Genomic DNA, 16,844 nt, shown 5'->3' with positions numbered 1-16,844 from the left:
TCACAGTCAAAATAGAATTGATATTCTCCTTTGGTTCATTACAATTTACTCAAGCCTAGTAACAGACACACTATTTCTGACACTGATCCATATATGTCCCTAGATTCAGATACCAAGAACATGCAAATGGACCATTTAAAAAAAAATTAAATGTTTATTCCACGCCCTTATGGAATGAGTGACACATTTTTTTTTTTTTTTTTTTTGGATGGAAGAGCCGCACATTGACGGGCAAAGAGCCGCATGCGGCTTGCGAGCTTGCGGGTTGGCCACCCCTGCCCTAGGTGGACCGGAAGTGAAGTGAGTCACTGGAGTTAAGTTAACTCAAGTTAAACCTGTTGTAAAAACAAGGAGCGCCACTTAGTGACCAAAACATGGCACTGCAACTAAATAAGAACACAAAAATATAGCGGGCACATTTGTGACAACAAGTATGTCCAGTTAGGTGGCCTAGCCGCTACAAACCCTGCAACTTTGGAGACAGTTTATAGAGGTCTACATAGCCTGTGTAAAGCCTTGACATTACACCAGTCCCAGGGTTAAATGTATTTCACACATTGTCCTGAAAACTAATCACATTTCAATAGGGCTCAGTGCCAGTTCATCTATATCTATCCATCCACCCGGCCATCTGCCTACATGTCTGTCACTCGTTTAGCGCGACCATACGACTTGTGAGGAAGAGAGAGAGAGAGAGAGAGAGAGAGAGAGAGAGAGAGAGAGAGAGAGAGAGACGAGAGAGAGAGAGAGAGAGAGAGAGAGAGAGAGAGAGAGAGAGAGAGAGCGGCCCAGGGTGAAGCCAGCTGCCACCAAGGCAAAGGCTGCATGATGGGACTGCAAATGCAGACACACACACACACACACAGACACACAAACACTCACACACACACAAACACACACACACACTCACACACACACAGATGCACACAGATACATACACACACACATACATACACACACACACACACACACACACACACACACACATACACACATACACACACAGAGGCATACAGATACACACACATACTGTACACAAAGACATACAAACACACACACAGAGACATACACACACATACATACACACACACACAAACACACACATAGACATACAGACACACAAACACAAAAAGACACACACACATGCACAGACACCCATGCACACACATACACAGACACACACACACACAGACATTTTGTACAGACACAAACACACACATACATACTGTACACACACAGACACAGACACACACAAGATAAATCCATTCACGCAATAAAGCTGTGAATGTTGCTCGCCCTCAGTAAATGCTTGGGTCACCATACAGGATTTGTTTTCTGCTCACGTTGGACTCTAATATGCTCGTCATACGATTCATCATAATATTTCAGGATATAGCGCCTTATAACTATTCTTCCCGTGAACTTTGTTCGCTTTGTCATCCGTAATGTCCAGAAACCTTTACTGAAGGCCTTCCTCATGCCTGGCATTTAACATGCCTCTTAAGGTTGCGTATGTTGAGACTTGGGACCTGACATTTCATCTACAGAAAACATGACCTTCCCACGTGCGCACACGTGTATATGTCTGTGTGTGTGTTTGTGTGTGTGTATTCGTTTTTGCACTGCGTTTTATAACTGGAGATCCATTTCTCACTCACCATTGTATTGCATATGAAAACGTGGGACGGCCTTCTGTGAGAGAAGGAACTTGCATTGCATTTTATTCATCATAAAGCTCTGCTTCCCTGGAAACGTTCCTACTACTGTATCTCTAGCTCTTTTTAAGTCTAAGAAACTTGATGTTCTATTGTAAACAGATTGCTCATGAAAAAAAGATCTGTATAAACAATATGAATAAATAATGCGCATGTGTGTGTGTGTGTGTGTGTGTGTGTGTGTGTGTGTGTGTGTGTGTGTGTGTGTGTGTGTGTGTGTGTGTGTGTGTGTGTGTGTGTGTGTGTGTGTGTGCGTGCGTGTGTGTGTGTGTGTGTGTGTGTGTGTGTGTGTGTGTGTGTGTGTGTGTGTGTGTGTGTGTGTGTGTGTGTGTGTGTGTGTGTGTGTGTGTGTGCGTGCGTGCATATGTATGTACCAGCATGTATGTGGAAGTGGAAGAATCCATTTGTCTCTTCCTAGACAGGGAGGTAGAGCAGTCATCTGGTAATCTGGAGGTTCCCGGTTGGATTCCCACTCCTGCCGGGCAGCGTGTCGAAGTGTCCATGAGCAAGATACTTAACCCCCTAACTGCTCCCGATGAGCAGGTTGGCTCCGCCGTCGGTGTGTGAATGTGTGAGTGAATGGGTAAAAATGTGAGGAACAAATTGTAAAGTGCTTTGGATAAAAGCACTATATAAAGGCAGTCCATTTACCGTCCTAGGCACAGGATAGAAGCACTCCTCCCTAGCCAAGCTCATTTGACCTACATCTACTTTGATCTGTATGTCTCACTAATACATCTAAATTGACCACGAAGATCTGTCCACGAGCATATGTCTGTATGTCTGTATGTCTGTATGTCTGTATGTCTGTATGTCTGTATGTATGTATGTATGTATGTATGTATGTATGTATGTATGTATGTATGTATGTATGTATGTATGTATGTCTGTATGTATGCGTGTGTGTATTCATACCCCATCCATTCATGACCTTGTACTGTAACACCTTACCTCCTCCTCCACTACTCAAGGCAGCTATCAGTCTACGTCATCGTATTATGTGGTATTCTCTGTTCTCTATGGTCATGAGCTCTCAGAACATCAATCAGCAAGCTAGGAACCTCACGCCGCAGGCAGACCAGACGCGCACAAAGTCACGCGCGGGTTCCGCACGCCTGGCACACGCCTCTGAATCCAACTGAAGCGAAAACTATCACTTCCGCCCCGCGAGTCGCTCGTCCGCTTGCAGCCAGTGGGTACAGCTACGTCCGTTAACATGGGAGCGTGTTACGGTTGCGGTGCAGGTAAGCAATTGTGAATCCAGTAGAGGAGGAAATAATACGAGTCGGAGGATGATTGCTCTTTCTTAGTGGTGCCTTTTAATGTAAGAACACAGAGCACAGAGAATCCAGGGAAAGACGCCGGGCGTCAACTTGAGAGCAAAGTAGATACATGAGAACAATCAAGAGAGAGAAGGTCAGCAATATCTCCAGCTCCTTCCACACGATACACGGTCTGAAGCCTCGACAGGGGCAGAGAGAAACAACAATGAATATATAGTCAAATCCCAAACATTCCAGTGCGTCAATTAGTGACAGGTAAATGACAGCACAGTGACAGCAACAAGTGGTGACAGAACAAGGAGTGACACATCAGGAATAGGGCGTGACCAACAGTGAGTGCAGATACCAACCACCAGGGGAATTAACTCCAGAATGACAGTGGGGTTCCTAAGACCAGAACCCCGAACGTTACAGGAGCGGAAGTGAAGCGGCGGTCGCCCGTTCGTCCGCCGGCCATGAATCGTGTCTGGTCTGCCCGGGCCGTCGGAAGTGAGAGGGAGAGGAAGAGAAAGGAGAGAGGCAATGTTATTTACATGCATGCAGGCAAGAGTGTCCTTGATCGCCTTAATGTTTCTTATCACTATGCAATTAGGTTTGCTACAAATTCCCCCTTTTCAACACATCACTGTGACTTATAGACAATATGTAAATATGTAAATTGGCCATTGTTACACTCTCGACGACAAATTAATTGGCTTACACTCATTTACAAAACCTTAATTGGTCTGACCCCTCCAATTTGATACACCTGTTAAAATGGTCATCTACTCCCTATAACACCAGAGCTGCTCACCATATCTCTATAACACCAGAGCTGCTCACCATATCTCTATAACACCAGAGCTGCTCACCATATCTCTATAACACCAGAGCTGCTCACCATATCTCTATAACACCAGAGCTGCTCACCATATCTCTATAACACCAGAGCTGCTCACCATATCTCTATAACACCAGAGCTGCTCACCATATCTCTATAACACCAGAGCTGCTCACCATATCTCTATAACACCAGAGCTGCTCACCATATCTCTATAACACCAGAGCTGCTCACTATATCTCTATAACACCAGAGCTGCTCACTATATCTCTATAACACCAGAGCTGCTCACCATATCTCTATAACACCAGAGCTGCTCACCATATCTCTATAACACCAGAGCTGCTCACCATATCTCTATAACACCAGAGCTGCTCACCATATCTCTATAACACCAGAGCTGCTCACCATATCTCTATAACACCAGAACTGCTCACCATATCTCTATAACACCAGAGCTGCTCACCATATCTCTATAACACCAGAGCTGCTCACCATATCTCTATAACACCAGAACTGCTCACCATATCTCTATAACACCAGAGCTGCTCACCATATCTCTATAACACCAGAGCTGCTCACCATATCTCTATAACACCAGAGCTGCTCCCCATATCTCTATAACACCAGAGCTGCTCACCATATCTCTATAACACCAGAACTGCTCACCATATCTCTATAACACCAGAACTGCTCACCATATCTCTATAACACCAGAGCTGCTCACCATATCTCTATAACACCAGAGCTGCTCACCATATCTCTATAACACCAGAGCTGCTCACCATATCTCTATAACACCAGAGCTGCTCCCCATATCTCTATAACACCAGCGCTGCTCCAGTGGCATCGTGTGGGTAAAATAACAGGGGATGCCACTACAATACAATACAGTACGGCTCAATACACACAATTGTATAAGGGGATGCAGACCAGAGAAAGACGTTTGTCTTGTTTACATCAGGGTCATTAATACTGCTGGAGCATTGGTTCATTTTCGATTTTGCGCGCCGCGTGGGAGCAAATTCGAGACTCATATTCGGTGGCAAAAAGGTGTCCCACGGTCTCCTCTATGGCCGTCAATATTTTCACGCGGATCGGAATCACGGCGCGCCCGTGGGACACTTTTCCGTTTCGGCGAGTTTATTCCACGCTTTCGGCTTTCCTTTTCTAAGCATTTTCGGGGCTACATGTGAATGAGTAAAAGTTGCGGGACACCCAGATGTTCCCACGATAGAAAGCTCGCGTGGAGCCCATAATAGGCTCACTTAATACAGCATTTTTAAAATCACGCAACATTTTCAGGGTCGCGAGCCGACCTTTTCCCCTCGTTTTCGATGATGGAAGTGATTTAGGAAAATCTTCGGCACGCCGAGAGGTACCCGTGGATTTAATCTCGCGAGGATCGGGGCAATATTCGGCCCGTGGGAGCAGTCACGGGTTAATCAAATTTTCAAATGTGCAGAGGGGAGGCCAGACTACTTAGTCTGCTGACTGGCCCGTTTTAAGGTATGGGCAGGGCTTTAGTCAGCTCGAATCTGATTGGCTAGTATTGGTTTTGGAGTCCACATACATGGGGAGGCTGGAGAAAGACACCTCCCCCCTGCCTCCTCTCCAGTCTCCTCTGCTGCAGTGAGTCTGACAGTGTGTTAGAGAGAGTGAGAAGGAGAAGAGGGAGACATTAAAAAAAAAAAAAAATTATAACACATGAAAAATAATGATTTTTAATTATTATTGTAAACTATATATTTGATATTTGATATTAATTCATATTTTTATAGGGAGGCCTGGCTTCCGTTGGCTTCCATGAGGATTCGCCACTGTGCTGCTCACCATATCTCTATAACACCAGAACTGCTCACCATATCTCTATAACACCAGAGCTGCTCACCATATCTCTATAACACCAGAGCTGCTCACCATATCTCTATAACACCAGAGCTGCTCACCATATCTTTATAACACCAGAGCTGCTCACCATATCTATATAACACCAGAGCTGCTCACCATATCTATATAACACCAGAGCTGCTCACCATATCTCTATAACACCAGAGCTGCTCACCATATCTCTATAACACCAGAACTGCTCACCATATCTCTATAACACCAGAGCTGCTCACCATATCTCTATAACACCAGAGCTGCTCACCATATCTCTATAACACCAGAGCTGCTCACCATATCTTTATAACACCAGAGCTGCTCGCTAGTTGTTCCCCGTGTTAACACTTCCTTTCGTCAACCATTCTTCCAATTTGCTGCTCCCAGCAGTTGGAACGAGATGCAAAATAAGTAAGTTGTACCTCATCCCATTTCTGAATTTCTGCCTTGTACTCAGGCCCGGACTGGCCATCGGGAGCACCGGGAGTTTTCCCGGTGGCCTGGCCTGCACAGATAAAAAAAAAAAATTATATAAAAAAAAAAAAAAAAAAAAAAATATTATTATTATTATTTTTTTTTTTTTTGCCAGGCGATTGTTTCTAGTTGTGGCGGCGGCGCGGCGCGATAGTTAGATAACATAGATGGGTGGGGATTGGGGAACAACCAGGATTTCACTGTCTGCCACAGAGTTGGAGAACTATCTGACTCTCTCTCTCACGGGCCGGCGGATCACACACACACAATGGAGCCGTGCTGCCGCTTGTGATTGGTGGAGGCGGGACCAGGCGATACAACTGATTGACAGCGGAGGCGGCGAATGGAATGGCAGACGGCACTCAGATGCAGAATAACAGCCAGGCAGTGAGCCAGGCAGTGAGCCAGGTAGTGAGGGACTCGGGAGAGATACAGTAGAGCGAAAGTCAATTAACGTTGATGTGGACAGTGGAAGAAAGAGAAAGGGTGGAGGAGAGAGGGATAAAACAAAGAAAAAGAAAGGCCCTTACAGGAGAGAGTGGTTAACTGTATTATAATAGTAAATAGAAAAATATGTTGTGCTCTTGCTTTTTTCTTTTTGAAGGTGGAGAGATAGCATTGCTAGTGCCACAACAGTTTTATTTGAGGTCCATAACAGTACATTGTACTAAGCAATTGTTGGCTCATTAGTTTGTGATTCACATGCACTAAAATTCACCAGAATGCAGGAAATTAAGTCTTTGTAACAAAAAAAATCCTGGTGGGGGACCCCCAGACCCCCCGCTTAAAAAGTGGCCTGACTGGGGCTATATTTCGCGCTATATCTCCCGGTATGAATTATTTCCCCAGTCCAGCCCTGCTTGTACTACTGTATATTGTATTGTAACTTTTTGTCTACTCTGCATTGTATATTGTATGTATATTGAACACTTTTGTTTACACTTGTTTACATACTTTTGACTTTCTATTTCATACTTATCTATTTTTATCTAGCACACTCTCAGGAGCAGAACAGAAAAAAGCATTTCATATAAAAGTATTCTGTATTTTTGTATGACAACTAATAAAGAAACTTGAAACTTGAAACTTGAAGTAGAAAATGTACAAATGTATCATTACATTTAAGTACTCTATCATAGAGTTGTCTACACACACCTGCAACTGTCACCCAGCCTTTTAACCAAGATTTGTCTGTTCTGCTTCGTGTATTAGGCCTACATACCTTGTAATTATTTCCCTTACCTCTGTGATGTATGTCATGCACCTCCAAGGCTCCAGGCTTCCCATCCCCTGTACCCCCTTGGTTTCCCCCCACTCTATTCTGGCCTATTATACCCGCTGATTGCTCTATCCATTTAGACCTGGCTCAGATGTCATCATGCGGCCAGATTGTAACTTCTAGTATACCAGTCAATCATTGGGTTCTGACCAGTGGCGGCCGCTGGGTACTTCGCCACTAGGGGCGCTATACCAAATATTTTGTACAGTACAGTACTGTACCACGCAAGACTCATGGCAAGACGTGAGCGATTCGACTCACGCTCACGGCAATGAATCGGCTCTTATGAACGAGTCGCTCAGCTGTTACTACAACAACACACAACCAGTCAAATAAAGTATAGTCTAGACTCTAATTCACAACTTGAAACACAATATAAATAGAAAAGTTAGAAACAAAACTCGCCCGTCTGATGAATTGAAAATGGGGGACCCTGATGTAAACAAGACGAAAGTCTTTCTCTGGTCTGCATCCCCTTAACAATTGTGTGTATTGAGCTGTACTGTATTGTACCCATTCTGCAATCTGTTAATAAAGTTTTCAATCAATCAATTCAGTCTCCAAACACAGGCAGATCTCTCCCTCTCTCCTTCTCTCTCTCACACACAGCGCGACGTGGAATCGATTCGTTACACAATCAGACCTATTATATACCAAGAATAACTTCAGTATGAGTACAGGGCTGTACACATATTTTGCATATTGTTAAACGAGCCAAGGCTAGCTATTAAACTATCGATATGAATCGAAAATCTGGGACCCTGATGTAAACAAGACAAACGTCTTTCTCTGGTCTGCATCCCCTTAACAATTGTGTGTATTGAGCCGTACTGTATTGTACCCATTCTGCAATCTGTTAATAAAGTTCTCATTCATTCATTCATTCAAACATAGACGATATTGAACAAGCCATAATCCACGTATTTTCAATCCGAGAGAGCTGCAGTAGTTAAATCAATGAGCCATCGACATAGTCAGTGTGGTAAGTAACGTTATTATTGCATCCAAGATTGATACACGGCTGGCTAGGCAGTTGGTAGTCATAGTCTTGTGTTATAAAATAAATAAACAATCAGCAATGTCTCGCTTCATGAATGGCCAGCACAGCAGTAGCCTAACAGTACTGCTCCTAAAAAAAACTATTTACAAACGTTAACGTTAAGAGAGAGAGAGAGAGAGAGAGAGAGAGAGAGAGAGAGAGAGAGAGAGAGAGAGAGAGAGAGAGAGAGAGAGAGAGAGAGAGAGAGAGAGAGAGAGAGAGAGAGAGAGAGAGAGAGAGAGAGAGAGAGAGAGAGAGAGAGAGAGAGAGAGAGAGAGACTCACTGTTTAGTTGAAACGTCCAGGGCAGGAGAGCTTGATAAACGTGTATAATCCGCCATATAGCTTGTTGTTAGCCAAGTGTTAGCTCAGCTGAGCTCGTTAGCACAACACTCAACAAGTACATTCCTTTGTCCATTTCCGCTCGAACAGACTGCAAACTACCTGGCGTTCTATCGCCATGCTCTAAGACAAACTCTAACCTTAACCAACTTTGAAAGAGTGCCTAAGCTTAACAGTCTAAAGAACTTGCAGTCACGGCACGGCACGCTCTAAGACAAACAACAGTCCTAGACCAACCTAGGAACCAAGCTATAAGCTAGAATTGGAACATTAGAAATTGGATTCGGCCAATCAGAGATCGTCTCTGTGAAATTCTGCCATGGAAAAAAAATACTGGCGTCGGCCAATCAGAGAGCGTCTCCGCGAAATGCGGCTATGGAAATTCTTCACGGAAGTGCCTAGACCGCTTCAAATCGCGCTCGGATTCCAACATAATAGTCATATTTCAACGCACAACGCCGTATGCACTGATTGGCTGTGACGGAGACAGCGATCAAACTGTGACGCGCACTCAGAGCGCTATCGCGTATAGCCCGGGCCGAGAAATACGAAAAAATTAAAAAAATAAAAAAAACGTGATGTCACTTCCTGCTCTGGAAAACGATGTTTTTTTAATTTAGATAATAACGTTATATTGTGCATTGGAAATACAAACATACTTAAAATGAGTAAATATTATTAATTTTAAACATGTTTATATTATTACTCGCCAGGCCATCATTGTATATAAGAATTTGTTCTTAATCGACCTGCCTGGTTAAATAAATGTTAAATAAATACATAGAAATAAAGAAAGAGAGAGATGGGAGATACTTTACAATGCTAGCCGGTTACAAACTATTCTTGCTGTGAGTTTCTGCTTCCTGTCTGTCAGTGGAGTGATATCAGTGGAGGCTGCTGACCAAATTTTTAGGTGAAGCACAAATTATTATATTATATTATTAAATTATATTTTTTAAACATCTCCAACGCTGCAACACCCCCATTCCTCCCAGGTGTCAGGCTCCTCATTCGCTTCCATTCATTTTGGGGACCATGTTTAAATATCATACTTCTGAAGTATAAACAAACTATACTGCTGTGACGATTTCAATAAAACAGACCATTCTGAGTCAATGGTATGCAAAACTGTACATTGGAATATCTTAACATGTATTTACCACCTTCTTCTGCACGAGGCCACAGATGGGTTTTATGTAACACAAGGACAATGAATGAATGAATGAATGAATGAATGAATGAATGAATGAATGAATGAATGAATGAATGAATGAATGAATGAATGAATGAATTAATTAATTAATTAATGAATGCATGAATGAATGAATGAATGAATGAATGAATGAATGAATGAATGAATGAATGAATGAATGAATGAATGAATGAATGGAATGAATGAATGAATGAATGAATGAATGAATGAATGAATTAATGAATTAATGAATTAATGAATTAATGAATGAATGAATGAAAACTTTATTTAACAGATTGCAGAATGGGTACAATACAGTACGGCTCAATACACACAATTGTTAAGGGGATGCAGACCAGAGAAAGACTTTCGTCTTGTTTACATCAGGGTTCCCCATTTTCAATTCATCATAGCATGACATACAGATAGACAGTACTGCTACATCTATATATGACATACAGAGATATAGACAGTACTGCTACATCCAGACATCTACAAATATACATTACTGTTTAAGAGTACAACGCCTGTCATATAGACCTATAGCGTTGGAAACTCTGATTAAGGAGAGGAGGAGAGGAGAGGAGAGGAGAGGAGAGGAGAGGAGAGGAGAGGAGAGGAGAGAGGGAGAGGAGAGGAGGAGAGGAGAGGAGGAGGAGGAGGGGAGGAGAGAGAGAAAAAATTATTTCACTCACCATTGACGACGTTACTTCTTAGGAGGAAATAGTGTCCCTGTCGCTCCTTGTAAATTATCCATAAAAAATCCATCCTTCGCTCTTTTCTGATGAAACGTTCAATGACCTCCTCTGCAGTTGCAAATCCAGCAATGCAACAAACAGCAGTCTTTTGTGATCTAATCGATCCTTCATTTGCGTGAGGATGCTGTCGAAATCCACTAAACATTGTTCTGTTGATGCATGACACACGTTCCATTTTCGGGACTCCGACTCCGACAGGTGGTCACTCAGACAGTCACCCAAGCGATTCACCCAAATAAAGTTTTCATTCATTCATTAATTTGCTGTCTCGTTATAACACAAACAGCTCACCATGAACCATGACCAGCTTAATTACGTTAGTTAGCATCCAAGCTAGCGTGATAACGTTAGTAGTTATTAGCATCCAAGCTAGAAACTGCTAGGCTGCCTGCTTACAGTACCTGCAATAATGTTGTCATCCTCCTGGACAGATAGACTTGTTAAATCATAATATCCACAGGTGTGTTGTGCTGGTCCTCAGTAAATGTCCCGCCGGCGAAAAACAAGTTGCTATTAAAGTGCTAAATGTTAGATACACTAATATAGAGGTTTCGAATGTGGCTGCTCTGTTAATAAAAAATTGCAATCAATCAATCAATCAATCCCACAAGGGGAGAAACAGCTGTGTAGCTACAGAGCTGCAGAGTAGGAGCCATTCTCTGATTGGAACTAAAGGCTGTCAATCATTCAACCTCTGTGTAGCTACAGAGCTGCAGAGTAGGAGCCATACTCTGATTGGATGTCAAGGCTGTCAATCATTCAATCCCCCATTCAATGGCAAGAGTTTAAATGCACGGACCGTGCTTAGATGACGTTAATAGCCTATTTTGATTGGCTATTATTTATTATTTATTTAATCCTGGGTCAACCTGTGCAGTTATTCTGCACGAATATTTACTGCAGTCATTACTGCAGTGCAGGCCTGCTCAGAGCTGTCAATTTTGGCCATTTTTGAAGAAAAAAAGAATTCACTGGCATTTCTAGGAAAACATTTCTAATAAAAAAATAATAATAATAATAATAAAAAAAAAAAATATATATATATATATATATATATATATATATATATATATACATATATATATGTAAATTAATAATAGTTATGAATTATGAGTGAATTTGTGTTTCACGTGTTGTCATAGAGAAACCTCCACTGAGTGATATGTACTTAAGAGAGCTGATAAGCGCAGGGTTTGCCGGGGGCTGAGAAATATTAGTCGTCAAGCATGGGTGTGTCGCTTGGCTGATACCATCTACGTTGCTCCCCTTCGTGGCCCTGAGCGTGTCACCCCCTCACCCTACAGCGGTGGGAAAGCAAAGAGGCTCTCCGAGCACAGAGAAGAAGAGACGTTATGAATAATATGACTAAAGGAGGAGAGGACAGGGATGATCGATGTGACCCGCTGCATTTGAATGGCCTAAATGGAAGTGTGGAAAAATCACTCAAGCCGATTTTTTGCGTTGATGAGTTCATGGGTGGCTCTACTAAAGCTACAAAATTAATGGTAAAAAAAAAAGATTACAACTTTTTCTTCTTTTTAGATTACTTGACAGTAACCTCACCCAAATCCAGGCTCTTCTAAAAGGGAAGAAAATGGAAAACATAATTTTTAAGCTACCAATCACATTCTGTAAGGTCATGGCCAGTGTATCTATACGAAAATGATGCAGATCAAACAAGGTCCTTTCTTCATTTTTTAAAAGCATGTGTCTGTGGGACCTCTTTTCAAAGTTTACTGAAAGAGAAATTATTCAATGAATAGTTTTTTCAACCTGAGAGGCATTGGCCTTGGCTCTGTGAAGAACACACTGTTCGAAAGTGAGAAGGAAAATGTTCACCGTGTACCTTCACTGTCTGCCTTCGCCTCATTGAAGATAAACACGATTTATTCCATTCAACGTCTCAATTATAACTAATTTGTTTTTTCTACAGACAGCAAATTTGATCACACAAAGCGACAAACTTTGTTTGACAAATGCGATCTAGCAGAGGTACATTTCAAATATTAACCATATACTACTGTCTAGATTGATTGTAACTGAGATAGATTTAAAGGAACATGCCAACTGTTTATTAATTTTTTTAAACAACAGGGCTTTTGAGGTGATGAAATCACTGCGCCCAGGCAGCAGTGGTTAAAAAAATTATAATTCCTAGCATAGGCCTATATCTGCTTAGAAAACGAAAATGTAAAAAAAAACTAAAACTAAATCTCCACATGGTAAATACACAGGTCACAATGTTAGATTAGGATCAATCAGCCAGTATCACCTCTCCATCGTTGTCGTTGTGTAGTTTCTGCGTTGTGTTTATTTCTCTCTGTCTTCTCATACTGGGTGTACAATCTTTGTCATCCCCCTTTAATGCAATCCGTAAGCATAAGAATTCGACACTGGGCCGCGTAGTACCTTTCTTGGAATTGGTGTTTATTACATAAACAAAAGCCTCAGATGTTACCCATTTCGTATTGTCCTTGAAAAGACTTTGATGGAACACTAAATTCATTATTCTATCGTCTTCTGCTGTTTAGTCCAATGGTGGCTGAGGCCTTGTCGTTAGCCAAAACCCTTCTCCCGTTAGCCAAAGCTAATGATGATGTGTCATCTCCCCTCCCCCACCGGCGAGGGTGAGGCAGGGATGAAAAGTCTCTGATCCACGTCCGCTCGCGTCAGCTTCGTGTCTAGATCTAACTTACACCCGGAAGGAAATTCACATTTACAATATTCATCATCATCATCATTATTATCTCGGCATAGCAATGACCTCTTCTTGTGGCCATGTGACGCGCGGTCATGGCAACTGCTGTTCACCCCTTCACACACATTAAAAACGTCTGTTTCATTGATGTCAAACTCTCTCTCTGACCATTCTGCCTGCTGCTGTTCTTATCAGTTGTTATGTGCTGATGGCGACCTCGGCATGCCCTGGGCTCTATCGTAGTCTGCTGCTAAATACATTGCCTCTCTCTCCGACCGCCTCCACCACCATGCACATCTACCTCTCTGACCTGGCCCCTTTAGATGCTGTCATCTTCCACAATATATACATTATATACATTGAAAAAACCTCGACATCCTTCAACAACATGTTTACAAGAACATTTTGGAGTTGTATTTGAAGTGTAATAAGTGACTGTTGGGAACTAGGCTACACTGGCACACCTACTTCCAGTGAATGACGCTAAGCTAGGCTAACGGTGCAGCTGTTCCCTAAGCCTAATGCATGCACATATATAAGAAAAGGGTATGTATCTGCTTGTCTGACTCCAGGGCCCCGTTCCATGTACGTGGTTCAACTAAGTCGATCAACATGTCCATTATCCAGCTTCAGTTAACCCGATGTTCAAAGCCGGGATTTTCCTGTTTCACAAAGGAGGATTCAGTCTCGTTAACTCAAGCCAGACTTGAGAGTCAGGCTCAAGTCAGGCTAGATGCGCGCTCCCGTTTTAGGTGGAAAGCCAGCACGTATCGATGGCAGAGACCCTGATTCTCAACGGCATTGATTGATTAATTGATTTAAGACTTTATTGACAGATTGCAATAGGCTCAATCGCCTCGCCGACAAGTTAAATGCGTTATCTATAGGCTAATTCTAAGTCCCTCATTACCTCAATCAATCAGATTATATTTCTTTAAACTTGCCTGCTGGATTGAATAATCAAATGAGATCTTGCTAGCGAAAATTATTAGTTAACTGTTATACAGAATTACGATACGGCTCTCTTACCCATTGATTGATGTATAGTCAATCTTTTACTTATCTTCTCTGTGGTGTAACGGGTTCTTCTTTTGACTTTCACACGGACGACCGGGGTTCAAGGCCCTAGTCTTTTCCTTCTTTTTGCAATATAGGAATAATTCAATTTGGTGCACGTTGAGAGCTATATAAAGAATGACATCCTCAATGCATGTAGATTTATAATATTTTAACTTAAAACCAGGCTACTTTGGCGTATAATCATTAATATTATATTCAAAAAAATCATATTGGAAACACGGGGATTTGAACCCCGGTCGCTGAACTGGCAGGGATGAGCACTACCGCTGGGCCACTGGGCCAGATGGGATAAATTCATTGTTTATACATTAATGAACGAGAGACCCGTGTTTAGAATATCCGTTGTTTTGAATGAAGTTTATCTCTTTATCCTCATTCATTAATGTGACGTCAACGGCTCATTCAATTTCTCAAATCCGTCAAACAGCGCATCTCATCAGACATCTTAATCCCAGTTACAATTAAAATAACCACATCATGTGTACATCGCACGAGCGAGCGCCACCGTCGCCACGGTATATATAACGTGCATTATTTAGGACAAAGTGAATTTAATATCAGCATTTTGGGTCTATTTTACATTTCAAAAGCCCCCTCTGGAAGAATGGAGCACAAAAACGTAATTCAGAATGGTATAATGCAGATCGTAGACTGTGGGAATAGTTTCAGGAAACGGGCTGTCACTTCTTTGCGGGGGCGTGGCGATAGTTCAGGCTAACTTGAACTTGAACTCTGCTTTCGAGCAGGCTCAAACTTTTGGATATGTTGTCATGGTGATTTGGGAAATCCAGGTACATGAAATCGGAAAGTCAGGCTAACACAGTTAGCCTGATAAAGTTATCCGGCTAACTCGGTTATCCCGGTACATGGAACGGGGCCCAGGGTAGATGGCAAGTAAGATAATTTCCCAAAAAGTTGGTGTGTTCCTTTAACATCTGTTGAGTATTTTTTTTTACATGAATTGTAGGGGCTTCATTGTTTTAAAATCCCAATAATGTTGTGGGTCCACCAGACCGGCGAATATTGGGTTAGTAACAAAAATACGAACGACAAGGTTAAAGTTCTTTCAGGATGTTTTTTTAAGGTGGATGCAGTCACTGGTACGTATTACCGGCACCTCAGGACCCCAGGCTTTGTTTTCCTGCATGGAATGAAGGTTAAAACTAAGGCTGTCAATCTATTAAAATATTTAATCTGATTAATCGCATGATTGTCCATAGTTAATAGCAAATTAATCGCATATTTTTTATCTGTTCTAAATCTGTAACGTATGGGCTTCTCTCCCTATTCAAGATTGGAGGCCCTGCCGCTATCTTGGAATTCTCACTCTGTCTCTGTATTATCTGATTGTCATCACGTGCTGTCTCAGTAATTACCCTGATTGTTGTCACCTGCCTGTAATTATGTCACTGGTGCTGATTGGGTCTGCTGGCTGTACTGAGGCCTTTATAGTAATACCTTGCCCCTCTCTCCCTGTTGGTTCTTCAGCAGTGTTACTGGGAACAGCCGTCCACAGGCAGAAGTCGGATATCTCGCCTGTTATCATGCTTTAAAGTTATCCTTGCTTTAGGTCGAGAAGTCGGATCTCTCACCGCCATATTCTCTTTTGTTGTTTAAGTTCTCTTCTAAGTATCCTTCCTTGTTACTACTTCCTGCTTTACCTGGTAAAGTATTGTTATTGCTCAAAGTGTTTCTGATAATAAAAATAACACGTATTCGAGAAGAGCAGCACCCTCTCTGTCTCCATTCTTCCATGCCATACTTGAACTCAACATTCTTACCTGGATTCCTAACAGGAGAACCGACCAAACAAACATGAGTTCCATGGAGGAATTGCGGGACGAGCTGGAGGTGCAGAGAAGGCAGCTGAGCGTCGTCACCACCCGTCAAGGAGAAGTAGGATCTGAATTAACTCGCTTAGGAGCCCTGTCCATTGATGCCCAGGACGGGGTATCCAGGGCAAAGTCTGCAGCTACCGTAACAGCAGCTGACGCAGTGGCTGGAACAGCGTGTCACGTTGGGGAGGAGGGGACGCTACATCCTGCTATCCATCGAGAGGTTCGTGAACCACGCCTGCCACGACCAGAACGCTACGGGGGAGCCCCTGTAGGTTGTCGAGAGTTTGTTACTCAATGCTCATTAATCTTTGAATTACAACCGCTCACGTTCACTACCGAACTATCCAAGGTAGCATATATAATCACTCTGCTTACAGGTCGGGCTCTTTCTTGGGCTACTGCGGAATGGGAAGTTCGGTCGACGGTCTGCCACAGCGCGGCTG

The sequence above is a fragment of the Notolepis coatsorum genome, assembly GCF_963971535.1.
Source record: "Notolepis coatsorum genome assembly, contig: SUPER_15_unloc_5, whole genome shotgun sequence".
Classification (NCBI taxonomy): Eukaryota; Metazoa; Chordata; class Actinopteri; order Aulopiformes; family Paralepididae; genus Notolepis; species Notolepis coatsorum.
The sequence above is the reverse complement of the archived record's forward strand: the minus strand, read 5'-3'. Positions refer to the sequence as shown.